Source organism: Globicephala melas, chromosome 13 (assembly GCF_963455315.2).
Source record: "Globicephala melas chromosome 13, mGloMel1.2, whole genome shotgun sequence".
NCBI lineage: Eukaryota > Metazoa > Chordata > Mammalia > Artiodactyla > Delphinidae > Globicephala > Globicephala melas.
The window spans coordinates 83,066,400-83,093,975 of record NC_083326.1 but is presented as its reverse complement, the minus strand read 5'-3'; the positions used below and the strand labels follow the sequence as shown (position 1 = coordinate 83,093,975).

General features: G+C 56.5%; 1 protein-coding gene across 6 annotated transcripts in view; it reads left to right on the top strand.

Moving 5' to 3' along the window:
* Positions 1 to 27,576, top strand: part of PITPNM2 (phosphatidylinositol transfer protein membrane associated 2) — a 144,658-nt gene that overhangs the window by 59,330 nt on the left and 57,752 nt on the right. Inside the window, exon 1 of one of the 6 annotated variants that reach the window (XM_060310471.1) lies at positions 5,287 to 5,411. The exons of 1 other annotated variant lie outside the window; for it this stretch is intronic. The gene's annotated coding sequence lies outside the window, so the exon portion shown is untranslated. Of the gene's footprint in view, positions 1 to 5,286; positions 5,412 to 7,497; positions 7,692 to 9,126; positions 9,143 to 9,493; positions 9,762 to 27,576 lie in introns of those variants that run through there. 4 more of the 6 variants (XM_060310470.2, XM_060310472.1, XM_060310473.1 and 1 more) reach the window with 4 other exon arrangements.

Sequence of the window (27,576 nt, the reverse complement as noted above, 5' to 3'; positions counted from 1 at the left end):
GGACTCTTTTTTTTTTTTTTCTTTTTATATCTGTTCATTGTGGTAAAATATACATAAAATCGACCACTTGAACCATTTTTTTTTTTTTTTTTTTTTTTGCGGTACGCCGGCCTCTCACTGCTGTGGCCTCTCCCGTCGCGGAGCACAGGCTCCAGACGCGCAGGCTCAGCGGCCATGGCTCACGGGCCCAGCTGCTCCGCGGCATGTGGGATCTTCCCGGACCGGGGCACGAACCCGTGTCCCCTGCATCGGCAGGCGGACTCTCAACCACTGCGCCACCAGGGAAGCCCCACTTGAACCATTTTTAAGTACGTAGTTCCAGTGGCATTAAGTACATTCAGGTTGTTGGGCCACCATCCCCAGCATCCACCTCCAGAGCTCTCTTCTTTCCCCAAACAGACACTCTGTCCCCATTAAACACTAGCTCTCCCTCCCCCATTCCACTGGTACCTCCCCTTCTACCCTCGGTCTCTGTGAATCTGCCTTCTCCAGGCACCTCATACAAGTGGAATCACACAGTATTTGCCCTGTGGTGTCTGCCTCCTTTCACTCAGCACAGTGCTTCCCAGGTTCATCCGTGCCGTCGGGGAGCGGACTTTTTAGAAATAGATGAGGTGTTCGCAGTGTATGCCGGCCCCTGCCCCAGGAGCTGCCAAGGAACAAGAGGAAGAGAAGCCCAGGTCCTGGATAAAGTAACTCACATCATCCCTACGCCTGAAGACTGGGGCTCCTCGGCTCCTGGCTTCCCCTGTTTGCATTTCTGTAGGTGGGCGCATCTTGAAAGCAAGACCCCCGTCCCACATTTAGTCCTCCGCGGGCTGTGTGTTTAGGTGCTTCTCATCTCAGCCTCATTCTTCTCATCTGTGAAATGGACCTCGTGCACTGATTCTCAGATTATCTTTGGCCCTGTTGAGCTGGCTTCCCGTGGCCAGCCCGGAGCTGCCCCTTGTGTGCCAGGCCAACTGGGAGCAGGTGGGGGAGGAGTCCTTCTTAGACTATGACTTTTTTATTTATTAAAAATTAATTAAGGGACTTTGATGTATCAGGACTTAAGAGGAGTTGACAGGTCACATGGTCTCGGAAAGCACAAGGCTGGTAATCTATTTAAAAAAACATTTTCTTCTTCTTCTTTTTAATTTAATGAAGGAAATCATTAGCTGGGAAATTGGTAGAGCTGATTTATTCCTGTTTTGGGGAGGGGGAGTGGAAGAGAAAATCTGCTCTAATTGCCATTTGTTCTAAAACTATGTCAGCAAAATATTCCCATTAGCTGGGCCTGGCATGGATGGAGACAGGGCCTCCAGCTTCCTTCCCTTCACACCGTGCTCTGGGCAGGGGCAGGGGGCTCTTTCTGGACCCAGGTGGGCAGCCGTGCTGTCAGCAGAGTCGCATCTTCTTAAAGGTCCCAGCAGACCTGCCCAGGTTCCCCGGTGTGTGTTCCGGTGGGGCCCCGGCTGCCCGCGAGCCCCGGGGCTCTCACACTCAGGGCCAGGTTCCCAGGGATGCAGGACTGGGACCCCCCATCTGGGAAAGAAGACTACGTGCCTCCTGGGCTTCATCTGTTTCCAGGGGGAGGCAACTGGGTTCACCCTAAAAATAACCAAACATGCAAACAGCTTCAACAGGCAAATGTTTTTCGTATCTGTGGGCCAAATAATTTAAAGGTACAGTTGTTTTTCCACTGTCCCAGTCTGTTTGTCTTCCCGGAGTGGGGAGGCTCTCTCGGGGGTGATCTGGGCTCTTCTGGGGTCACTGTCCTCTAGCACCCCGGTTGAGGCCCGGCTGGGCACTGAGGCCTCCCTGTGGGCCCTCAGCCACTGCCCTCTCCGTGGACACCTCCTGCCCAAGTCTGGCGAGGGGTGAGCCCCCTGCCTCCCCCACGCGCTGGCCGGCCTGGTTGGAGCACTGGTGCCCCTTCAGGCTTGCTGCGTGTGCGCAAGGGGTCCACCTTATGCCTTACTTTGATTTTCTGAGCTCTTCTAGCCCAGAAACAGGAGTAAAGCAAGTTCTCAGAGAGTAAAACAAGTAGGATGTGGAGAAGGTGGAAGGCGAGGGATCAGCTGGGTGCGAGCCCCGCTCTGAGCAGTGGCTAGGTCTAGGCCAGGTCTCCCGACCCCCTGCCTGTGCTGGCCTCCCCACGTTGGGGGCATCTGGGCCCTCGCCCACCTCTATCCTTCCTCACTGCCCACAGCGCCACTGTGAGGCTCCAAGGCACATTGTCACATTCACGGCCGGGAACCCTGTCTGTCCCTGTAATAATCTTCCCATGCATGTGCCATGTCTACGGGGAAAGCCCACCATCAAGTGGGGGGGGTCCTGCGGGCGCTGAGTGTGGTCACCCCTTGGGACGGTGGGCCTGGGACTCCAGGGCAGGGGTCTAAAGCCATGGGGCGGGGCCATCGTCCCTGGGAGTTGGTCCACAGTGTGGGGGAGGGGCAGACCCAGACCTGTGGGGTGGGGTACTGTCCTCTACAGAGTCTTCATTCATTCACTCACGCGCTCATTCATTCATTCCAAAGACTCGTTCAGTGCCTGCTGGGTCCCAGGCTGTCTTCTAGACCCTGGGGATACAGCAGTGAAAACAACCCAACCAAAATCCCTGCCCCCATGAAGCCTCCAGTCCAGTGGGAAAGACAACTTTAAAAAAAGAACGTGCTACACCATGGATGAACCCGAAAGATGTTACACTGTGTAAAATAAGCCAGACGCAAAAGGAGAGATACTGCATGATTCCACTTACATGAGGTGCCTTAAGCAGTTAGGTTCAAAGTAGCGTGGTGGGTGCCAGGGACCGGAGGGAGCGTGGAATGGGGAGTCAGTGTTTAATGGGGACAGAGTTCCAATTTTACAAGATGAAGTTCTGGAGATGGACGGTGGTGATGGCTGCACAACAGGGTGAATGTCCTTAATGCCACTGAACAGTACACTTAAAAATGATTCAGGGCTTCCCTGGTGGCGCAGTGGTTGGGAGTCTGCCTGCCGATGCAGGGGACACGGGTTCGTGCCCCGGTCCGGGAAGATCCCACATGCCGTGGAGTGGCTGGGCCTGTGAGCCATGGCCGCTGAGCCTGCGTGTCCGGAGCCTGTGCTCTGCAACGGGAGAGGCCACAACAGTGAGAGGCCCACGTACAGCAAAAAAAAAAAAAATATATATATATATATATATGATTCAGATGATAAGTTTGATGTTACGTGTATCTTACCACAATTCAAAAAATAAAAATGAAGAAAGAAAAGCCCACGGTATATTAGATGAGGATCAAAGCTATGAAGTAAATGGGAAAGTCAGGGGAGTACTGGGGCTGGGGCTGAGTTTGAAATAAGTAAGGGGGTCGAGGAAGGCCTCAGTGAGGAGGGTCCCAGAGCCGAGGCTACGGGGGAGGCAGCTCTGGGCAGAGGGCGCCTGGGTACAGATGCCCCGAGGCAGGCAGGGCAGGGCCTCCAGGCCTTCCCCTGTGAGTGGGGTGAGACCAGGTGACTTCAGGGCACAGGGGGATCCCTGTGGCCATCCTGTCGGGTGGAAGGGGCATGCGGGAAGCTAAGAGAAGGCTTTGCAGGGGGAGGGGGAGCCAGCCGGGCCCGCGGCCCTCAGCGGCCATTCCCAGCGCTGGGTGACCCATACCTGTGGGTGGGCTCAGAGCACAACCGCAGTTATGGTTGTTCGTGGTTGCGTTTAAGTTTTTCCACGGCCACCCTCGAGATGTCACTTCTCCCCGACTTGGGAGGGGTTCGGATGGGCGAGGGACAGCAGTGGGATGGCTTGGCCAGCTTCAGTTCTGGCTTTGAAGCCACACAGCCGTCGCCCGGGCCCTTGACCTGCCCTGGCACGGGGTCAAGTGCTGGGTGCCCCCTCCTACCCGGGCCTGTTCCAGAGTCTCCTGCCTCTCAGGAGGCCCATGCCAGCCAGGCTGGGGGGAGCTGGGGGCCTGGGCTTCAGCCCCAATTCCTCCCGCCTTGCCGTGTGCTCCACCAGCTGAGTCTGGGTTTCTGCATCTGCAAAGTTAGGTTTGGATTCTAGTCCAGCCGCTGCGCCAGGGCACAAGCCTGTGAGAACAGCTTTGTGCACGTGGGAAGGTGTCCCTGAGGACCCGAGACAGCGCAGCCCGAGACCACGAAACCCCTGCACAACCCCACGGGGGTCCGCTGCTGCCACTTTAGGAATGGGGGGAGGGTCTATTCCAATCCTTCATCTCCTGCCCGGACGTTCTAGGGATGACCTCAGGAGTTGCCGGGGGAAACGGCAGGAGATGGGGTTCTAGAATAGGGGTCTAGGGCCAATAGGGACAGGAGGAGAGGTTAGCGGTTCAGGGACCTACATCATTACGGAGTCCACCACGTCCACTCCCCAGCTGGCACCCAACTGCCCACCCTCTGTCCTTTTAGAGGGAGCCTTGGGGGCCAGGCTGCAGACAGAAGCTCACTCCACTGCCCAGACACCATGGGGTAAGTAGGGAGAGGAAGGGATGAAGGAGAGACGGAGGAACTATAGGTGCTGGGCTTGGGCCGTGTCCTACCTTCCCATCCCAGTAAGTCCTTAGAGCTGCTCTGTCCAGGGTGATCACCACCAGCCCCGTGTGACTTCTTAATTTTAATTTTAAATAAGTGAAATAAGATTAAAAATTCCATTGTCCAGTCACACGAGTCACATTTCAGGTGCTTAGTAGCTCTTGGGCTAGTGGCGGCCGTACTGGACAGCCAGGCGTAGAACGCATCCGTCAACCCAGAAGGTTCCATAGGGCAGCGCCAGTCTCATCTCTAGAGCAACCCCAAGTGGTAGAGACTGTTGCCCACCTTTTTACAGATGGAGAAGCTGAGGCTCAGAGAGGGGAAATGGCTTGCTAGTCAGGCCTCCAGGGAGTGTAAGAGAGTACTCAAACCTGGGTGCATCGAGCCTCAGAGCGTGGATAACGGGGTCCGTGTGCACACGTGTCCTGCTGCCCAGAGGGCTGCTTCTTGGGACAGAGGAGACCAAAGCCCACTCGCTGGCCACACACACGCTTTGGGACCTCTGCCTCAGTCCCCAGGGCCAGGCGGACCCCCCCCCCCACAGGCTCGATTACCCAGTGGGGAGCAATGCTTTAATGAAAAGGCCAGACAAGGATTAACATTCTGTTTGGGGCCTCCGGGACTGCACCTTTGAGACCGAATCCCAAATCCCATAGGAGAGGCTTCAGGAAACATCACTGGACTCTGAAAAACTCATTCTGAAAGTAAGAGAACGATAGCCCAAAGCTTGGAAACAGCCCACGTGTCCGATGAATCCGATGCTATGATTCAGCCGTAAAGAGGAAGGAAGCACTGACCCAGGCTACAAAGTGGACGAACCTCGAGAACGTGATGCAAAGTGAAAGAGGCCTCACACAGAAGGCCACAGAGTGGATGATCCCATTGATGTGAACTGTCCAGAACAGGTAAATCCAGAGACAGAAAGCAGACTGGTGGTTGCCCGGAGCTGGGGGGGGCGGCATGGGAAGTGAGTGCCTGTTAGGTTTGGGGGTGATGAAAATGTTCTGGAATTAGAGGTGACGGTGGCGCAGCACCATGAATGCACTCCGTGCCTCTGAACTGTGTACTTTAAAATGGCAAAAATGGTCAGTTTTATAGGTGTTTTGCCACATTAAAAGTGAGAGGAGGGCTTCCCTGGTGGCGCAGTGGTTGAGAGTCTGCCTGCCGATGCAGGGGACACGGGTTCGAGTCCTGGTCTGGGAGGAACCCACATGCTGCGGAGCAACTAGGCCCGTGAGCCATGGCCGCTGAGCCTGCGCGTCTGGAGCCTGTGCTCCGCAACAAGAGAGGCCGCGACAGTGAGAGGACCGCGCACCGCGACGAAGAGGGGCCCCTGCTTGCCACAACTAGAGAAAGCCCTCGCACAGAAACGAAGACCCAACACAGCAAAAATAAATTAATTAATTAATAAGCTCCTACCCCCAATTAAAAAAAAAAAAGTGAGAGGAAACGGTAGGATATAGGTAGTGTGTGTATGGGTGTTCTTTAGGAAATGTGTTCAGCTTTGCTGTTTGTGTGAACCTTTTCATAATAAAGCGTCGAGGGGGCAAGTGAGAAGAGGATTGTGAAGAGAAGAATGCTTCCCAGGTCATGGCATTCAGAGATAGGACTCCAGTGGGTCCGCCCTCAAGTCTTTCTGTGTCAGAGCTGCAAGGCCTTGGCCTCTGCGTTGGCTTCAGCCTTTCCGGGGCCTCTGTCCCGACCGTGGGGAGCGAGGGGAGGTGGGACGATGGGTGCTGTGCCTGCCATGCTCCCGTCCACCTGAGGAGACAGCGTCCCTGAGATGGTGTCCACGCCCCTCCACTGGCCCCTGCTGTTTTGGTGTCCAGGTTAGGAGATGGCAGGGTTGTGCCCATTTGAGATCAGGAGTGGGGGCCCAGAGGTGGGCCTGGATGCGCCCCTGTCATGTCGTCTCCAAGGGGAGGAGCGGAGACCCCAGCCCCGGCCTCCCTGGCCCCATTCCTGCAGCTTGGAATGGGTGCAGGGCCAGTAGCCACGGCCAGTCCTGGAGCTGGGGTCGTGGACAGGAGCTGTGGCAGGGCTAGCGCCGGCAGGTGGGAGAGCCAGCCCAGCGTGGGAGAACCGCAGGGAGCCAGGGCCACGGAGCCTTCAGGGGCTGTCCACCCGGGAGGGCCGTCCACCCGGCAGGGCCGTCCACCCGGGAGGGCCGTCCACCCGGCAGGGCTGTCCACCCGCAGGGCCGTCCACCCGGGAGGGCCGTCCACCCGGCAGGGCCGTCCACCCAGGAGGGCTCACCCCCTTCGTCCTTCTCCACTTCCTGCATAGGAGGTTCTGTGCATCGAGGTCCTCCCCTAGTTGGACGTCCCCTCATCCCTGAGGGTGGGAAATGTGGCCGAAACTCATGGGGAAATGTGACTTGGGGTCTGGAGACTAATTTTTAGAAACCGAGAGGCAGGTGGAGGTCTGAATGCCTCCCCAAACACCAGGGCCCCAGGTGGTACCCAGGCCGCTGGGAGAGTCTCTGGTCCCCTCAGTCCCCGGGGAGTCTGGCTGGACTGGCGTGGTGTTAGATGAGGGGCGGGGAGCGCCAGTGAGCCTGGAGAGGAAGACTTGAACCTCCTGCCCCCTCACCCCCCTCTCCTCCAGGGGGCAGAGAACTGCTGCTATTGCCCCACTGGGTCAGGCCAGTTCCTCTCCCAGTCTGGCCGCCTCGGGCCCAGAAGGCCTGGTTTGGTGGGGGCTGCACCAGAAGTGTGGGGATTGGCTCTGAGCTGATGCCTTCCCTCTGGCATAAGGTTCCTCCACCCGCCTCAGGCTCTGCCAGCGGCTCCCCTTTCTCCATGGCAACTTAGCTCAGTGGTCCCAGTGGAGGAGAGAGAATCAATTCTCCCTCTTCCCTCCCTCCCTCTCCTCTCTCTCCACCCCTTCCTCTTGGCTTCCCTTCCTCCCTCCTTCGTCCCTGCCCGGCTCGCGGCTCCTCCATCCATCCGTCCATCCGTCCGTCCCTCTGTCTCCGAGGCGCCCTCCCGTCTCCAGGCATGAGTTGCCGGCAGAGCTGCGTGCCAGGGGCGGCTCCCTGAGGCCGTCAGCATGGGGAGCTTGGGGGACCTCCGCAGACATGGGGGGCTGCTGGACCAGCCCCAGGCCGGCTCCTGTGGCGTGTGGCTCCCAGCTCTAACATTTTGTCTCCCCTCTTCCCCTTCCTTACATTTTCTTCCTCAAAGGTAATTTTCTGCTAAAACTGTCAGAGCCTTAGGATGGGTTTATTAGCAAGGCAGGCTCTGTCCTGGTCACGTGGGCTGCTGTTTTCCCTGGAGTAGCTGGGGTGGAGGGAGAGAGGGAGGGAGAGGCATGGCCTGACTCAGAGCTCAGAGTTTGGGCGTGTGGGGGGGTCTCTCCTCCAGGGTGGCTGTGAGAAGCCCACTCCCGACTCCTGGTGCTTGGGTCTGTGGCTGTCCGTTGCTCTTCCAGTTTTCAGCCTAATTGCTACACACCATGAGCAGTCTGCTTTCCTGGACCGTGGTCTGACCAGGGGGAAGGGAAGGGAATTTAGGGGCATGCACGTGCACCCCAGCTGGGGCAGGTCTACCGAGTGTTGATGGCCGGGTACAGGTTTCTCTGTCTAATCCTTTCTTGCCTGAAAATGGAGTTCAGTAGGGAAATGTTTTGTCCCCGTAACCAAGCATCTCCGAGAAGATGGTGTAGTGAAGATCAGCCTCTGCCTGGTTCCTGGAAGAGGGGGTCCTGGCAGCCTGGCTGTCCTGGCACCACCATCTGTCTGGGACAGCCCCTCAGCAGAGTTCGGTTCAGACAGGATCCTGAGACTGCTGCCCAGTGGGTCGAGATTTTTCCCTTGTCTCTACCCCATCTCCAGCCATGGCGTTCAGGACGGCTTCTGCATGGCTCTCCTGGAAGGAATCAGTGAGGTTAATCCGTCAGCCGCCCGTCCCAGGGGCATTCTCAGGATCCACGCCGCTCCCACTACCTCTGCACTTCTGGCAGCAGGTGATGGAAAAAGAACCCCTCGCTGTCAACTAGAACGTCTGTGTTGATGGAAAGTGAGGCCCGAAGAAAACGGATTTAGCACCCAGTTCTTAGAAGCCATGGGTTTGAATGGTGCTTGAGAGGAAGCCCTGTGTGATCTTTAAATAGAAAGTGAACACCAGTGACTCACAAGGAGACTTGAAAGTTTGGTTCAGGTATGGGGGGGGCGGGGAAACAAGTCAGCTCTGAACGTGGTCCCCACCTCGGGGGCTGAAATGGCAGGGAGTCTAGACATTCAGGCATGTGTCTCAGAGTCAGGCTTCTGATTGGATTATACATGTGTTTTCAGCATTATCTCTGGCGGATTGCTTTAAAAACAGACGGCCCGAGGCAGGGCCCCCCACCCCCAGCCCCCGCCGGTCTGGGTCTGTGGTCAGGTCTCTTTAAACTACATTTGTTCATCCCCCAAAGCCTGTTTCACTAAAGCCGCCTTAGACTCTGAGTCCTTGGTGCTTCCCTTTGATAATCAGATCGGTTCCTGTTGGGCAGGATGAAAATGCTTTTGTGTCTGCAGCGTCTGTGCTGTGTGTTGCTTTTCCTTTGCTTTGAGGCTGGCATCTGTCACCGAGACCCTCCTGGCATCTGGGCGCTGTGCAGGCTTCTTAATGACATTAGCCGCGTCTGGATTCTGGTTGGTTTGCTGTAAATTCTGATGGGTTTTACGAGTCGTGCGATGGGTGGGGAGGCGGTGTGCTGGTTGGGCTTGGTTGGGTTTTGGTTTGCTGGCGAACGGAAAATCTGATGTGACACGTAAAAGGTCAGCCCCGTGAGTGGCGGCGTTCATTCTCAGCTTTGCTCGCAGCCTCCACGGGAGGTGGCTGCAGCTGGAGTTACTCTGCCCCCCGGGCTCTTTCATGGGCGTCCAGGGTGCGGGTTGCTTTGGCAGTCCACGTGTGTGTTTAATCAGCAAGTCGGGAGGATGGCAGAGCAGGGCTGGCGATGGAGGGGGAGGGAGGCAAGGCTCCGCCAACCCGCCCGCTTTCATCCAAAGTGAATCCTGAGTGCTCTGTGCCAGCCTCCCCACCTCCCTCCCGTGTCCTCTGGCACCGGGAGCCAGCCCTCTTTCTTAGTGCGATTTCACGTAGCGGTACCTTACTTGAAAGCAGCGTAAAGAGCTGCAGAGGGTGTGAGAGCAGGTCGCAGAGGTGAGAGCCCTGGCTGCCGGCTGCCGATGGCTCCAGCCGCCGAAAGCGTGGAAAGCTCATTCCAGGAAAAGTGGAATAGTCGCCGTGTTGGCTGGCTTTCGGGCGGTGAGTGGCTCTCTCTTCTTTAATTCCACGGGAGCACTGGGATTCAGGGGCGGGCTCGGTGGGAAGCGTGGTGGTTCGGACAAACCTCGCGAAGCCCGTAATGCTCCATGGGGAAAGTTTGGTTTGTCTTCCCCTGCGCGCTGGCGTCCCCCACCCAGGCTGTGTTGGGCAGGACAGGCGGTGCTGGTTCAGCGTCAGGGACTCTAGGACTCGGGACCACGACTGCCTCGGGAGGCTGAGCCTGTGCCCCAACCCAGCCCTGTTGCCCAGACTGAGAAAATCTCTTAGGGGTGGCAGTTCATCTTTTTACGCAAATGGCTTAAGAAATCGTGCAGGAGAACAGAAGCTCGTGAACGTTAAATTCTCCTGGTCTGCTGTGCGACGTCCCTGAATACACACATATATGCAGTCACACACATGCACACTCACACACACACAGATACGGTTTTCCCTTTTGCCATCAGGGGTGCATGTACCAGCTGGCATTCTGCCCTTGATAACATGATCTCCTATAAACAGTTCCCGGTACTGATAAGATCGCAGAGCTGTCCTTTCTATGCATTGCTTTTTAGCTCTGTGTCTTACCTGAATGAGACAGACCGTTCGTGTCCACTTCTGGAAAGAGCTGCCTCCCTCTCTTACTGTTCCTCTTTTCCACAACCGCCCAGGCTCTGCTACGTTGTCAGGTGTTACAGACATTAGCACATTTGTGTCTGCAGAGGAAGCCCTGGGTGCCAGCTTTTCATCCTGGGCTGCTGAGGGTCTCAAGCTGAAAGAAAGGGGGGGTCGTCAGAGAGAGACTGCTAAGCTTCAGAGGTGCTGAGCTGCGAGGCCGTGTGTGCATGCGTGCGTGTGTGTGCCTTCCCCACATTGTTCATATTTGGGCATCTTCAGCTGTGCTTTCCATTTCTCCCCATTGTCTTGTTCATTTCCCTGATCAAACTCTGAACTGGGATCTTAACACCCACCTCGCCGGCGCCTTCACAAATCTCATCTAATTTAACAATTTGCAACCACTTTAGAAGTGCTTGGTGTTGTCCCATTTTTACATATGAGGAAACTGAGTCTCAGAGCAGTTGAGTAGCCCACCCTGTGGCAGAACCAGAACTCAGATCTCTGACTCATTCATTCATTCATTCATTCATCAGTTACACATGCAGCCTGCTCTGCAATGGGCCCCATGCCACCAGGCTTTGGGATGAAGGGGAGACCCAGTCCTTGCCCTCCAGGGAGGAGTCCCTCCATCCCAGTTGTCTGAGGAGAGAAAAGGAAAGAAGCAGAGGGCAGGCGCTGAAGGAGGCGGCGGCCCCGGGTGGAGTGGGGAGTCCCTCGCTGGTGCCCACCCCAGCCCACCACTCCCGCCTGCTGCTGCACTGTAGACAATCTTGATTGGGTCCTGATCCGTCTGTGTTCTCCTGTGGGGGCAACCTGGCTCACTTTCTTTTAAAAATTGAGACATCATCTAAGGCCTTCCCTGGCGGTCCAGTAGTTAGTACTTCACGCTTCCACTGCAGGGGGCACGGGTTCGATCCCTGGTCGGGGAACTAAGGTCCCACGTGCCGCATGGCGCGGCCAAAAAGAAAACAAAAAATTAAGACATCGTCTTGTCATCAGGAAGACAGTCTGCGGAGTGGGCCTGTGTGTTTTATGCTGAGAACTTAGGTGTGGATGGCTCGGTGTAGAAGGAGGGCCACGTACCCCTGGACGCTGTGCCTCAGTTTCCTCATCTGTAACCTGGAGATAGCACCAGCTACTTCATGCACCTCAGCCTGGAGGAGGCAGGTGTGAGGGTGCTTGGCAATGAACCCCCGAATTGGCATCAGGATTTGTTATCATGCATTTAGATATCCCGGTACCTTACTCTCCGATGGCTCAGAAGAGACTGCAAGGTTTGGAGTATATAGATACATGAATATAGGTATGCAAAGAGAGAGTGCACCATTGGTAAAGCAAATGATTTAAACAGCGATTCTGGGTAGAGAGAATCTGAGAGTTCTTATGTTATCTTTGCAACTTTTCTGTAAATTAGAGATTATGTGAAAGAAAGAAAAAAGACAGGTGTTTGAGGGCTTTTCCCCAGAGATTCACACAGTAGTGATATAACAGAGGAGGGTTTGTACCTTAGGGAGCCCACAAGAAGCCACGTGAACAAAACCGATGACCGGCCCGCCCTGCAGGGGAGAAGGAGCCATTGTAGGGGCCCTTTCAGGTCATGGCCAGGCCACACTCTCTTGAGGCAGGGCTCTCCCTGGACACAAGGGCCTCCAAGGTTAAGCTCCTCCCCAGCTCCCTCCCTGGGCTTGCTGAGGCCTTCCCCGGGGCCTGAGTCTCTTCCTCCAGAGGACAGAGCCTGCTGCCTTCCCCAAGCCTGGAGAAAGTTGATGGTTTCTTGACGGGGCGCTGGTTTAGTTTTGGTCCGAGCTGCAGCATACCCTCCCATGCTGTCAGCCTTGTGACCTTCTGCTGCCCCCCGGGCTCCGGAGAGCCCCTTTCGGTAAATCCTTGCGTGGTTGCTGGGAGTTCCGGCTCTGCTCCCCGTGGGCCACCCCAGCCTCGATCGTCTCCCCGACAAAGCGAGCTTGGTGGCACTCGAGCCCGGCGCCTGAGCGGGCTCCGCTGCAGTTTCACCTTGCTGCCGTAGCGAGAAGAGCATTCCTCACCGGGTCCCCCCTCCTCTCTGAAGGCAGCGCAGAAGGTCGCAGGGAGGACAGGAGGCAGCACCAAGGGGGAGTTCGGGGCCATCTCACACCCTCGGCGGCCCACCGCGCTGGGGGAGCACGGAGGCGGGAACAAGTCAGAGCCGCTTGTCCTGTCCCCACTCTGCCATCAGCCCGGGTGTGAGACCTCAGAGCACTCCCTTGACCTCTCTGAGCCTCAGTTTCCTGCTCTGCACAGCAGGGTCACAGAGGGTGTGGGCAGAGCACCGCGATCCCAGCCGGCTCCCACCCTGCCTGTCGCCCTGTGCCTTGCCAAGCACTTCACAGCTTTCGAGGTGTGGACAACCATTATCCCCTCCTGTAGCTGTGACCGGGCTTTGTCAGGGCTGCAGCAGGCCGCACAGACAGGGAGCCGGGAACGGGGCATTTAAAACACTCTGGCTACCTGGATGTATTTGCCCGCTGGGCCCCTGCTAACTGCGTGGCTAAAGTCCTTCGTCCAGATTCCGGGTTCCTGGGATGGGGAGACTGGGAGGTGGAGGCTGTCCTTGGGGTGGCAGGGAGAGCAGAACTTGTTAGCCATGTGGACCCGGGGTTGAGTCCTGGCTGTGTGACCTGCAGAAGCCACTCAATCCCGTGAGCCTGAGTGTCGCCCCGTGCAGGACGGGGGTGGTCCTCCCACTGCGGGCGCTGGCTGAGAATGGACCCGTAGAAGGAGCGAGATGTCGCGGGTGATTGCTTTCTAGGGCAGTCCTCCAGGGTAGGACTTAAGAAAAGGATTCGTTTCAAATGGCCACTCTGTACCAAAGGTCGTCCTAGGATCAGGGCCAGGCCGGCTGCTGCTTTACATGTCCCCAGATGTTTGGAGAGCCAGTGCTGTGTCATGGCCAGCGGGACCTCCCGTCAGAGGTGTGGTCGCTAAGCTGCCTGTGGCCTAGAAGACGAAGACCTGGGCCCCGCCAGCCACCTGAGGGCACGTGGCACAGCAGTGTCGCTGTTGGGGAAACCAAGGCCCAGAGGTGTATCTCACTGCTGGAGCTGGGCATGGCCACAGTGCCAAGGAGGGGCCTCCTCTGGACCCAGAAAAGAGCAGGGGACACGGTGACGTTCCTTCTGTGCAGCGCCCACACGGTGCACGACATTCTTGGGATGCCTCTTGCCCCAGAGTCGATCCAGGTTGGGCCGATGCATGAAGGGTCATGTCGATGCAGAGCCCTCAGTGGTGTCCCCGCTACCAGTCCGGGCTGAAGAACCGGTTGGTCCTGTGAGGTCATTGAGAAGGCAGGCAGCCTCGTGTGCAGCCTGAGGAAGAGGCTCTACACAGTGGGCCTTGGAGAAGAGCTTCCGTCCCACGGGCAGCTGGGCTTCTCTCCGACCGCTTGGCAGTCCATTTGGACCCGAGTATGGCAGCCGGCGGGAGGGCTCCTGCCTCGGCAAGCGCCGCATTCCTCTGAGCTGCCCGACCCGGGTGCCCCACAAGGCCTGTCTCTCTCTGTTGGGGGGAAGGGGGTTTGGGGAGTGGACATCAGCAAGCACCTTCTGTGGGGGGGGCACCCCAGGGCACAGAGCCACTGCCTGCATGGTCCTAGGGCCCTTGGAGATGGTCTCACTCAAACCCCTCTGCTTTAGCTGGGAAACTGAGGCCCACGGAGGGCCAGGGACCTACCTCGTCCAGCTCCCTGGACCTCAGTAGCACTACCTTCTATCTGCCGCCTGATAACGTTCAGGGCCTGGGCGCTGTCCCCACGGTGGGTGTGGCACTAGGGCAGGATTTACACCCTTGAGCAGTGAGCCGTGCTGGAAGGAGACAGCAGAGCCTCTGGGATCTGCCTGCCTCACTGCGGGGGTGGCTCACCTGCCCCTGGGCTCTGTCCCGTTGCCCCAGGCCGCCAGCAGAGGCTCCTGGCTGGGTCTTGCTACCCTGGACTCTCAGCTCACTGCCAGGCAGCCAGTGCAGACTTGATGGTTGTGAATTACCAGTGTGCAGGACGCATGCCCGGATGTGGCTTTGCAGTCTCCAAAGCATATTGCATCCGGTTTACCGGGTGAGTCTGGCTGCGGCCCTGTGCAGTGGCCAAGGCAGATGACCAGAGTCTTTTCATGCGGGGGCAGAGGGGTTGAGTGAGCTGCCTGAGGTCAGCCAGCAGCTCTGGGACAGAGTTTGGACTTCAGATCATTTGCCTAACAAACATTTGCCAGGCGACTGGCTTTATTGAGCAGCTGCTCTGGCCAGGCCCTGGGGAGATGGCTGTGAGCAAGACGCAGGGCCTGAGCTCAAAAGCAAGCCGGGGTGCGGGGGGTGACATGATGGCTGGAGAGAGTCAACACCAGGTGCCTGTGGAGCTGACCGGGCCCGTGGAGAATCCTCACCTGGGCGAAGGGCTCTTTGAGCACAGGAGGGTCAGTCACCTGATTCCAAGCCCAGGGGGACACCGGCATGCGTCCCCTCACCAGCCAGGCTCTGCCGTGTGACCTCAAGCAAGCCCTGTCCTATGACTGCTCTCTCCACCTGCATGAAGAGGTCGAACCAGGCCACGTGTTTGCATCCTCTGGTGAGCTCCCCAGTATCCTTGGGGAACCTGTACAAAATGCAGGGTCCTGGGTCTCTCACATAGAGGTTCTAATTCAGTAGGCCTGGAGGGAGGGTCAGGAATCTGCATTTTGAACAAGCTCACTAGACGTTTCTAAAGCAGCTCACCCCTGTGCCTCAGTTGGAGAGATGCTGCACTTGGCCATGGCGAAGCCCTTTGAGCGCCGACATCATCGGCCCTACGATGACCCTGACCTTGCCCCTTGGCACGGCAGCGTCCGCAGAGCTGGCAGGGTGGAGAGCCAGGGGTTTGCTGATGCTCAGCTGTCTCAGCTCCCATACCTGGCAGGATCCCAGGGGAACCCTGGTCTCGGTTCCGAAGCTTCCAGAAGCCTTGGCCAGCTCCCCACCCCCAATGAGAGGTTCTCCAAAAATGAGACAGGAAGGGGTGCTGAGGCAAAGGTCAGGGTGGGGGGCTACCATTTCTCATCAGAGAAGCTGCGGTGCCTGGGTTAGGCCTTCACCCAAGGAGTGCTTCCGGGGCCGCTTGCTTGGGGCTGGTGCACCTGAGGACTCAGGCAGGCTTGTCTGGCCTGACCACGTGTGGGAGATTAGAACAGGCTGTCCAGGCCCCGGCATGGGGAAAGCAGGGAGGCAGGGCGGCTCCACGTCCAGCAGCCACTTCCCCTCAAGTGTCTTCATAGCAGACGGAGAAGGGCTTCTCGCCGGCCCCTCAAGTGACCTTAGCTAATCGGGCTGCAGCCCTTTTGAGAGCCTGGTGACAGGCTTGCTCTGTCCTGCCGCGCACTGGTGTCACCCTCCCAGCCAGGACGCCATTACCTTTTCTCCTGAACGCTCCCAGAGCAGGGGGACGCTGGCTAATGTCCATGTGGTCAGCTCAGGCTGTGTCCTGTTTCCTGATGCTGCAAACCAGTGAACTAGTGTAGGGGCTGCTGTGACAAAGGACCTCAGGCTGGGTAGTTTAGAACCACATAGGTATGTTGTCTCGCCGTTCTGGAGGTCAGGAGTCTGAAATCAAGGTGTCTGCAGAGCCACACTCCCTCTGAAGGCTCTAGGGGAGGAGCGTTCCTGGCTTCTTCCAGCTTCTGGTGGCCCCAGGTGTTCCTTGGCTTGTGGCCGCATCTCTCTGATCTCTGTCTCTGTGTCCACATGGTTGTCTCCTCTGTGTGTATCTCTGTGTCCTCTCCTTATAAGGACACCTGTCACTGGATTTTGGGTCCATCCTAAATCCAGGATGATCTCCTCTCGAGATCCTTAACTGATTACACCCTCAAAGCCCCTATTTCCAAATAAGGTCACATTCTGAGGTTCCAGCTGGGCATGAATTTGGGGGGGACACTCTCCCACCCGCTCTACCCAGCAGGCAGAGTGTCACCAGGTAAAGGGCGGGCCTGTTCGGCTGGCGGGGGTGGAGCAGTGGGCTGGCAGCTGGTTCCAGGAAACAGATCTGGGGCTTTTTAGCAGCCTCAGGCTCTGTTGTCAGCTAGGGCAGCTTTGCCACTGTGAACAGAATCAGAGCCCAGAGCCCAGGAGGTGGTTGCCAAGGGCTCAGCCACCCTGGAGAGGGTGTGCCGTTTGGACGCCTGCTTTACGGTGTCCTGGGCAAGAAAAGCTGAACGAGGCCCTGAAGAGCCAGCCTCAGGACCGGGTTGCATCCCAGGGAGACAGACTGCTCAAGCGTAAGAACTTTCCAACAGGACCTTGCAGTGGGGAGCGTCCCGTCCTGGGAGGTGCTTTCGCGGCCCTTGCAGGGCTGATGTCGCAGAGAGCATTCAAGCCCCATCCCGAGAGCTCCGAACCGGTGCTTGTCAGGGACTGACGGCCCCATCCGACAGCCACGGGTCCAGGTCGGAGACTCACCCAAGGGCAGCCAAAGAGATGCGGCAGAGCCAGCCCCGGCCCGCTGGACCCTCCCTCTGGCTGGTTTGTGGGTTTGTGGGGGGGGAGGCGTGCCCTCACGCACTGGCGTCAACTCCTCTGCAAGGCCCGACACCCCTCCCTGTGCCCCTTCCACCCTGTTGGCGTCTGCAGCCAGGTCTCCCTCCCTTGCTCTGTCCTGATGCTCCACATCCTGCCAGCTTAGCCCAGCAACCCCTTCCATGGCCGGCTGGGCACTCCGCCTGGCCCCCAGCTCTGCCTCTCTCTGAGCACCGAGCCCTCACTGGGCACTTCACCCGGGGCACAGTGTGGAGTTGTCATCTAGGTGCTTGGCACCTGCAAGAGCCTTCATCTCTGTGTCCAGGGTCTGTCCCAGACAAGATGCACTGAACACATCTCAGCCATGAGGGTGATGTTGGTCTCCAGACAACTCTGTGTACACCAGGCTGGACGTTTCTGGAGGGCATGAGGTCCAGCCCCGCCTTGACCTCCTGCAGACCTTGGGCAAGTCCTTGTCCCTCAAAGGGCCCTGTGTCCCCATCAGCTAAGGAAAGACGGATCCTGCTGTTGTGTGAAACCCGTCCTGTGTCTGACTTCTGGAAACCAGGGGTGATGGAGGGGACCTTGACACAGTGCCCGAGATGCAAGCATCCCCCACGGCCGGGACCAGATGCCCCACGGCTGCCTGGCGGCTGGCATCTCAGCCACCTGGCTGCCTCCCTTCCCACACCTGTGTTGTCTCTCAGATCCTCCTGTTCAGAGAGAATAGCCTCGCCAATGAAGTCCCCGCTGATTCCCAGCCCCGCCCAGGCTGCCTGTCCACTGGAGCCACCTGCCTCATACTCAGCAACTTTAAATTTTTTTTATTGAGATGAGATTCACATAACATAAAGCTGTGGCATGTAGTACACTCAGAATGTTTGCAGCCACTGCTACTGTCTAGTTCCTAAACATTTTCATCACCCCAAAAGAAAACCCTGGGCCCAGCTCTGGGGCTTTTCTCCCTTTTCTGTTTTATTTTAAAATTGTGATAAAATACACATAACAAAATTTACGTTTTAACCATTTTAAGTGTCCGGTTCAGTGGTTACGTACATTCACATTGTGCAACCATCCATCTCCACCATCCATCTCCAGGACTCTTTTCTTTCCCCAAACAGAAAATGTCCCCATTAAACACTAAACCCCATCCCTTCTCCCCCAGCCCCTGGCACCCACCATTCTCCTTTCTGTCTCAATGAATCTGTCTGGGCGCCTCGTAGAAGTGGAATCATACAGTCCTTGTTCTTTTGTGTCTGGTTTATGGAAGACATGTAGCCTCATGTCTTCCAGGTTCATCCATGTTGTAACGTGAGTCAGAATTTCCTTCCTTTTTAAGGCTGAATAACATTCCATTGTGTGGATCGACCACATGTGTTTATCAGTTCATCCATCAGTGGACACGTGGATCGCATCCATCTGTTGGCTACTGTGAGTCCACCCCTGGGGCTTTTTGAGAGTCTAATGAGAAAAGCACAGGGCCAGCGGTCTGTCTGGGCTGTCGGACTCCCAGGATATGCTCCCACCTCCCTTAATCCATAATTAGCTCCAGACCTGAGCCCAGGCCCCAGTGGAAAGAAGATCATTCCAGAATGCCCTACACCGCCTGTACCTTCCTCTCCGAGCCACGCTGCCTTCCCTGCCCTTGGGCCCCCATTTTCTCCTCCAGAAAGATAAGGATACAGCTTGCTGAGAACCTCAGCCCTCAGTGGAACTGGCTGACCTTGGGCACGTCGCTTCCCTTCTCTGAGCCCTTGCCTGTCATCTGTCAGAAGGACGTAATAACCTGTGTCCACCACTCCCGTGGTACTCTTTGAAAACCCCCTAAGTGGCTGTTCGCATCCTTGGGCCTCCAGTCTTTACTCCCGGCCCTGTTCCCCCTTTCATTCTGTCCACAGGTGTTTTCTGAGCACCTGCCCTGGGTGAGCTGGGGCTGCAGGTGGGGGACTGTCCAGCAGACGGGGCTTTGAGCAGCCTTGGAGGGATGACCAGACATATCAGGCCGAGGCGGAGTTCACTTCTGGAAGGAGGTGCCCAGTGTCATGTTATTTAATCCCAGGTGCCGAGTGTCATCTTATTTAATCCCACCTAACCCAGTGAGGTGGGCGATGTTTCTACAAACGGGTAAACTGAGGCCCAGAGCGGTTAAATGACTTACTTGCTCGAAGGCAAGGCTTAAATTCGAACTTAGGTCCGTCTGTTCCAAAGCTAGTCTGCCCCGCCGCATCCTGCTGCCTCCCACTAGCTTTGTTTGTTTGTTTCACCACCTGGTTTTATTTTCTTTTTTGCAGGGTGGGGGGATGGTGCCCGCCCCCGCCACCCCCGCCACCCCCGCGCCGGCTGTTCAGTGCCTCCTCACTCCCCACCCTGTTGACATGGGGCGTTTGCTGCGCTGGTTTTGTTTTTGACCCAGTCAGCCTGGCAGGGAAGTGGCGGGCTGTGTGCAGAGCTTCCCAAAATAGCCCCAGGCTCCCCGCCAAAGATGGAAGAGCCAGACTGTGTGCAGTGGGCTTGGACCAGTTAAGATGACTCAGTTCCGGATACCCCAGCCAGCCTCTCTCTTCTTCTGACCTCCCCTCGAGCCCACCTGACCCGCACCTCCCCCAGCCTGGGCCACCGGATGCTGCTTCACACCCCTGTGCCTCTAAGGTGGCCTTACTCCCAGGAGTGCCCAGAGGCTGCGGAGGGCTGCCAGCTTTGGGCTGCTGGCTTGGGTGGGTAGCCCTGGCCTGGAATCAGGGCTTCTCATTCCCTCCCTGGGACTGACTTGCCTGGTTTGACCTTGACCAAGTCCCCGCCAGCGTCTTGGCTTCCGTCTTCCAGTTGGAGATGGGGGAGCACATCTGTCTACTGCCTCGTGTCGTCGTGGGGACAGGGGTCCCAAACGGTGGGGGGAAGGTTGGTGATAACAATAGCAATGAGTTATTTCTTCCTATCCTGACTGTTTTGAGTGTGAGGGTACAGTTCAAAGGGAAGCCCTCCATTAGCAGGGCTGTCCCAGCATCACGATCTCCATCATCGTGGTACTGACGGCAGCCGCTGCTGTTCCTTGGGTGTTGTGTGCTGGGCACTTTACATTCATCGTCTCTTCATTTATCCCCCCTGACTACCCCGTGGGGGTGTCCATGGCATTGGACTGACTTCTATAAATGTGAGAACTCAGGCTCAGAGAGTTTAACTTGCCAAGACCCAGTGGAGGGTGGAGCCGCCATGGGAACCCGCTCTGGCTTCAAAACTGGATTCTGCCTGGGATGTCTTGCCCCCTCCTCCAGGGTAAGCCTGTCCCTGCTCTAGGCTTCCCTCTCCAGACCATGAACCTAGTCTCATGGGGGCTGCCCTTGGCATCCACAGCAGCTCAAAGATTCTGTCTGTGTTCACCCAGGGAACCTGGTATAGGACAGAGACACACTAAGGCTTGGCCTCAAAGAGAGCCATGAGGCCATAAGGGCATCTCTGGAACGGAAGGGGCCGCATCTTTAACACCCTCCTTATTTATTTATTTGTTGAAGTAGAGCTGATTTACAGTGCTGTGTTAGTTTCTGGTGTACAGCAAAGTGATTCAGTTATACGTATATATATATATATATATTCTTTTTATTCTTTTTAAATGACAGTTGTATATATATTTTTAAATTATATTTATTTATTTGGTTGCACCGGGTCTTAGTTATGGCAGGCGGGCTCCTTAGTGGCAGCTTGAGGGCTCCTTAGTTACAGCTCGCTGGCTCCTCAGTTGTGGCATGGGAACTCTTACTTGCAGAATGCATGTGGGATCTAGTTCCCTGACCAGGGATTGAACCCAGGCCCCCTGCATTGGGGCGCGGAGTCTCAACCACTGTGCCACCAGGGAAGTCCCTATGTATTCTTTTTCATTTTCTTTTCTGTTATGGCTTATTACAAGATATTGAATTTACTTCCCTGTGCTATACAGTAGGACCTTGTTGTTTATCTTTTTTTTAATAAATTTATTTATTTTATTTATTTATTTTTGGCTGCGTTGGGTCTTCATTACTGCATGCGGGCTCTCTCTAGTTGCGGCGAGCGGGGGCTACTCTTCATTGCGGTGTGTGGGCTTCTCATTGTGGTGGCTTCTCTTGTTGCAGAGCACGGGCTCTAGGTATGTGGGCTTCAGTAGTTGTGGCACGAGGGCTCGGTAGTTGTGGCTCATGGGCTCTAGAGCTCAGGCTCAGTAGTTGTGGCGCACGGGCTTAGTTGCTCCGCGGCATGTGGGATCTTACCGGACCAGAGCTCGGACCCATGTTCCCTGCATTGGCAGGTGGGTTCTTAACCACTGCGCCACCAGGGAAGTCCCTGTTTATCTATTTTATATATAGTAGTTTGTATCTGCTAATCCCAAGCTCGTAATGTATGCCTCCCTCACCCCCAACCTCCCCCTTTTTATATTGTACATTGAAGCAACTTCACAGAACAGTCATCGAGTATTTCCCAAGTACCACGCCCCGAGGGCGCCTTCCCACTCCTTGAAGAACCCCGGGAGGCCCGATTGTTCCGACTTTGCAGCTCAGTAAGGTCAGGCCACCCAATCCGAAGCCATCGGCTCCCACGTGGCAGTGCCAGGACCAGCTCCCAGGCTGCCTGGTGCTTTTGCTACCCTTCCAGGGTCCAGAGAATGGGAAGCTCTTGGCCTCCACGCCCCAGCTCTGTACCTCATTCCGGCCTCTCCCTCCTGTCGGGTTCAGGTGCATCAGCACGGGCAGGGGTTAGCCTGAGCAGGTGTCTGTGGGTTCCATCCCCAGATCGGGTTGCGTCACCGTTTGCCTCCGCGCCCAAGGCTGGTGTGATTATACTTGTGTGCATTGCCACGTGTGTTTATTTGTGCACGCGTTTGTTTTTGCTTTGTGACTGGTCATGTGCTGTGTCCCACGGGTCGGGGCCTGGCGGGTTTTAGGGGCAGGGCACATGTGACTCTCATCTGGACCTCATCGGCTGTGAGATGAACCAGGGCTGACGCACAGTTGTTTCCCCAGTTTGTGGTGAAAAGCACTGACATGTAGAGCTGCAATCCCTTATCCTCAGTTCCAAACTCCAGCAAGCTCTGAAAACCAAACGCTTTTCCATAATTCACTTGGCAGCGAGCTCGCGCCTGAACCGAGGTGAAGCTATTTATAGTCCAAGTGAGGCTATTTATAGCCCGTATGCGTCCTATGTTCATGTATCTCACTGCAGAAATGTCCACGGATTTGATTATTGGATGCTGCTGAAACATGGAGTATTACGCATCTTAAGTGTGGGGAGTTCTGAATGCTTGAAAGCATCTGGCCCCAAGAGTAAGCCTACTTTTGTACTGGTGACAATTAGCCTCTGCCCCCAGCCCCCCCCACCCCGCCAGGGTCCCTCCCAGTGTCCGTTTCCTGGAGCTAAAGTGGTGATGCCACCCACAGGGGCCCCAGGACCCCACCCAGCACCACTGGCAGTGCTCAACAGATATTTTTATGGTCACCGTGGGTGACAGAGCACATCTTTATTGCCAGGCACAGCGTGGGGTGCTCTCCACACGTATGTCTGACACCCCTCTTTGGATGTAGTACCACTCGCCTTTACAGATGAGTAAACTGAGGCTCGGGCTTTTATGTATGTTATCTAAGGACAGAGAGGGGAGAAGGGAAAGTGCTAGGGCTCAAACTTGCCCTCCCATCTTGCTGCCTCTCTGGGAGGGAGTCTGGGGACACAGCAGTTCGACTTCCTGGATTTGCAGCCAACACACGTTGAAATGGGGAGGGAGCAAGCATATGTGTCCCAGGTGCCTATGGAGGGGAGCAGACAGATGCGAGCCAGGCCCAGCCCCTGGCAGGGAGGAGGGGGGAAGCAGGAGGCACTCTGCGCTGCAGGGCCTCCCTTGGGACCTACTGCCCACTCCCGCTGCAGTCCCGCTTCTCAGATGGTCCTTTTGTACAAGCACCTTTGCCATTCCCCTGCCTTGTCTGTTCCCAGCAGCTGGTGGCTGCTGCCACTCCGAGCTGCTCGGCCCCCGAATCTTTTCTGCAGTTCTCTCTGAAACCACAGAAACACAGGGAGTTGGCATAACTTTGCTCCAACCCCATCTGCCTGCTGTTCTTGGGGACCAGCTCCCCTCATAACCTTCGGGAGCTCCCTTGCTCTGAAGTCCCCGAGCGTGCAGGCTCTTTCCCATGCATCTCCCATCATCCTGTGACGACCCAGGAACCCCTCGCTGCCGGCCATGGCAGTCCTGCCTCAGAGCCTTTGCTGGGCCTCTTACCCACCAGGAGTGCCTCCCACCCCTACCTCAGCCATACCTGCCCCGCAGTGCCGTAGTGCAGGGAGAGAGCGGATCCTGGGAGGGCTGCAGGTTCCTTGCCTGCAGGGTGGGCTCGGAATGGCTGCACTCACTGAGCTGTGGCTGAACTGGCCTCAGGGCAGGTGCCCGATATGGTATGTACCTTGGCACAAGCCACTAGCAGGGACTTTCTTCTTGCCTGCCTTACGGGTCAGGAAGTTCCCCTGAGCTGCCATGGCCTTAAAGAAGGCAACGGTGGCCCACTGTGGAGAGCTTGGGGTTGAGAGGCTAGTGCTCTGGGCTCCAGTTGCAGCTCTGCCCTGGCTCCCTAGGGGGAGAGGAGGGAAGGATGGGTGCGTGTATGGCTAGATGGATGGGTGCATGCATGCATGGCTTGATGGCTCATGCGTGGGTGCATGGATGGATACATGGGTGCACGTGTGGCTGGAGGAATGGCTGGATGGAGGGGTAGGTGGATAGATGCATAGATGCATTGATGGGTGGATGGATGCATTGATAGATAAACAGATCAAGTCCCTGCCCCTCTCTGGGCCTTAATTTCCCATCTATACAATGGTGGAGTCAGGTAACAAGTTCCCCTTCAGTTTCTGAGTTTTGTGATCCCATCTGTGTCAACCTAGCACCCTTAAAGATCCCTGCCCCACCCCAGGCACCGATAAAGAGCGCCACACCTGTGCCCAGGGGCTCTGGAACCCTCTCTCGGTTGCACTTCCCACCAGCCACTGGATGTGCCCTGTGCTGGCCTCAACCCCAGCGTTCATCCTCTGCCTGTGTGTGTGTTGTCTGAACTCTGCATGTCTATTCGTCTGCTCTAGTTGGAGGTGCAGTTGTGTTTTCTTCTTTTTTTTTTTTTGACAAAACCATTTTTTTATCTGTGGTGGGGGACTGTATGTCCATTCAGGATGAACCACTGAGCAAACAGTGGGTGGAAGTGTTGTTACGTACAGTAGAAAGGAACAGCGCCCCCTGGAGTTGGGCAACGCTGCGGTGGCATCAGGCCCTGGGGGTCCACAGGAAATAACGCGTGGCCTCGGGTCCTCGGAGAACTCACAGTTTTGTGGGGGAAAATAAGATCTCGAAGCAGCCCAGATGTGAAGTAGCATCATGCACAGTAACACATGTCCTTCGTGCGGAGAGCTTGGCGGAGGGAGGGGCAGCTGTGGCTGAGGAGGCTGTGAGCCAGGGACGACTCATCAGCAAGGTGGGGCTCGGCGGGGCTCAGCCTGCTAGGCTGGGCAATCTGGGGGAGGTGGGGTCCAGATGATGGCACTAAGTGCAGGCACCCAGACCTGCTGGGGACCTCCACGCATGAGGCTGTCCCATCACTAGTTTAGGCAAGACCTCGAGTGCCAGGATACGGAGCTCAGGTGTTCTTTGTTGAATAAAGGTGAATTCTTGAAGATTTTAAGCAGGAGGGTCACACAATCAATGCCCCTCTCTTACAGTATGCTGGGGGATCTTTGCTGAAAAAAAAAAAAAGGGTAACTTGGAAAACTCACCTATGGTTGCTGCTCTGAGCCCTTGGGACCTAGGAGCTGGGATGTTGGCTCAGAAAAAAGGGGAGGCTGCTAAGACTTCCTGGATAAAGAAGGGAAACTGATAAATGAAGTTTTGCATGACTTTTTTTCCTAAAAAAAATTGGTTTTGGAGATGAAATTCACATAACATAAAAAAGAAACCTAACCGCATTAAGGTGAACAATTTAGTGGCGTTAATACATTAACAGTGTTGAGCAACAGCCACCTCTGTCTAGTTTCAGAGCATTTCCATCGCCCCAGAAGGAAACCTTGTACCCATTAGCACCAGCCCCTGGCACCCACCAATCCGCTTTCCTTCTCAAGGGATTTGCTAGTTCGGATGTTTCGCATCAGTGGAATCATGCATCAGATGCTGGGGGCCTTCCAACCTGACTTTTCTGTTCTGTTTTGCCCCACCATGCCCTAAGCTCACCCTGTACTTTCTGCTCTGTGGCCCTGAGGCCAGGCCTAGGTCCAGCCTGGCTGTAGCTCCCAGCCTTGCACTGGTCCAAGAAGGATGTTCAGATAGATTCTATGAAGAACAAATCAGTGAGCCGCAAGCTGGACCTGTGGGAGAAGCAGCCCTTGCGCCCTGCTGGGGCATTAATTGTGTGTTTGGCCATGTGTTGAAGGACAGGGCGTGAGGCTGGGGCAGTGCCCGGACAGCAAAGAGGACAGACCCAGCTCCAGAAGCCACAGTGACACAGTGACAGTGGCATCTGTGGCCCAGGCAGGCTCCTTCCTGGCCTTCTCTGGGCCCACCCTCTGTCTAGATCCCTTACCAGGACTGAGGCTAAGGGCTCACCGTGTAAGCTGCCCACGGAGGAAGGGGGCAGGGGCCGGTCCAGGGGAGGTGGGCTGTCTACTGGCCCCTGTCCAGACTGCCCCCTGGAAGATCCCCCAGAAATGGCCCCAAGCCTTCATTGCTTTCTCTCTCTGACTGTCCGGAAACATGGGCTCTGTGTGCCCTGCCGCGTGCCGAGGTTGGTTTTCTCCCTGCCCGGGACCACCACCCTCGCAGCTGCGGCTCCTGAGCATTTATGCAGGTCTGCAGAGCGCCTCTTGGATCGCTACACCCAAGACACAGGACGCACCAGACGTGGGCCCTGCCCTGGAGCCTCGCGGTCTGGGGACAGGCAGCGGGAATGGGCTGTGTGAGGGCTTGAGGCGATGTGCACCCGGGGCACCCAGCTTCGGTCTAGGGGGCCTGGCGAAGCGCGTGCTGGCTAAGTCTTAGAGGACACTTTAGGAGTTTGCCAGGGAGACCAGGTGGGGACGGGCTTTTCGACAGAAGGAACAGCAAGTGTGAATCTCAGCAAATGCTTCTGGCAAAGGGAGCGAGCTCCCGCCGCGCGCCAGGCACTGGGGACCCGGTGAGCCCGTGAGCGCTGCCTTTGAGCGTGACGAGAGGTGCGAGGCTGCCCGCAGCGGGGCTCCAGGCGGCCAGGCGGTAGGCGGGCCCCAGAGGTCGGGGGGCGGAGCCCGAGGACCTTGAGTGATGTTCGAGGGCGGGGCTCTGACCCTGGCGGGGGCTGTCACACACTCAGATGCGCTCTGCCGGCTTCTAGAAGGAAGATTTGCGGGGATCCAAACTGCAAGGTTGGAGACCAATGAGGAAGCTGCTTTGCCCCCCAGGGAGGGCTGACAGGGCCTGAACCGAGGCCGGGAGGAATGGGGACCACAGGTGAGGCAAATTAGACTTCCGGTTCTGTCTGGTGATGCGAGATCCGCCGGGAGGGTCTTCAGGTGGCGCTGGGGGCCTGATCTGCGTCCTTTTCTGGTCCTTGGCAGTCGAGAGACTTTGACTGAACTGCCTGACCTTGTCCGGCAGGCAGGTTTAATCTTCTGCAAAATGCCCAAAAGGAAGGAATGAGGAACACTGGTTCATAACGACCTTGAAGAGTGAAAGCTCAGGGAATGAGGTGTGGCTTGGTTTTTGCTGCCCTGACAGGAGGAGCCCAGGGCTCCTAGCCCAGATGCCGCCAAAGGTCACAGCCGAACCCCTAGATCCCTTGGGTTTGTGCAGCCAAAGGTCCGGGTCTCCCTCCCTGACCCCCCGCCCCCAGGGGCAACTGCATCTGGTTCCCCTACCTTGGCACCTCCTCGTGCACCTGCTCCTGCACGGTGAATAATTCAGGACGAGCCAGATGGCTCTGCTTCTTTTCCTCCTGCTCTCCCATCGCCTCCCGGAGCTGGTTGCTCACTCGCGGTGGGCATGGCAGTGGGGGGGTGGGGCCCGGAGGCTCCAGGCGTCCAGGTGTCTGAGTTCTCACCACCAGTACCCGTAGCCTCAAGAGGCCCCAGGGTGCCCCACCTTCAGAGTCTGTAGGCCCATTGCCTGTGGAAGTGGAGAGAGGTCTTAGAAACCACTGGTCCTGCCTTCTGCCCATCTCTGGTTTCACTCAGGGTCTATCTAGGGTATTTCGTAAATATTTATAGGATGAGGAGACCAATGGTACCATTTGCACACTCAGGAACACTCCTTCCTTTGCTCTTCCCAATGTCCCTATTCGGAAGGGATTCACACACACATACACACTTCTCACGTTTGGGATCTGAGGTCTCGGAGTGCCCCGACTTGCCCAAAGCAAGCAATGACTTCAGTCTGCACTTGCCTGGTCCCCGTTCAAGGCCAAGGGCTAGACCTCAGTGAACAGTGAACTCCCGGGACTACAAAACCCTATAGGGGAAACTTTAAGGCATGTTCCACTCTGGTTGTTGGCTTCATTCTTAATGGAATCCTGTGACTCCCTTAATTGGGCTGAATGTGGAGAGAGCCAGATCCCGAGGCCCAGGTATGGACAGTTACCCCAGTGCCCAAGGGCAGGGACAGGATCCAGTGTCACACAGGACCAGGAGAGGGCAGAAAGGCTGTGAGCTTTTCTCGTTCAACCCA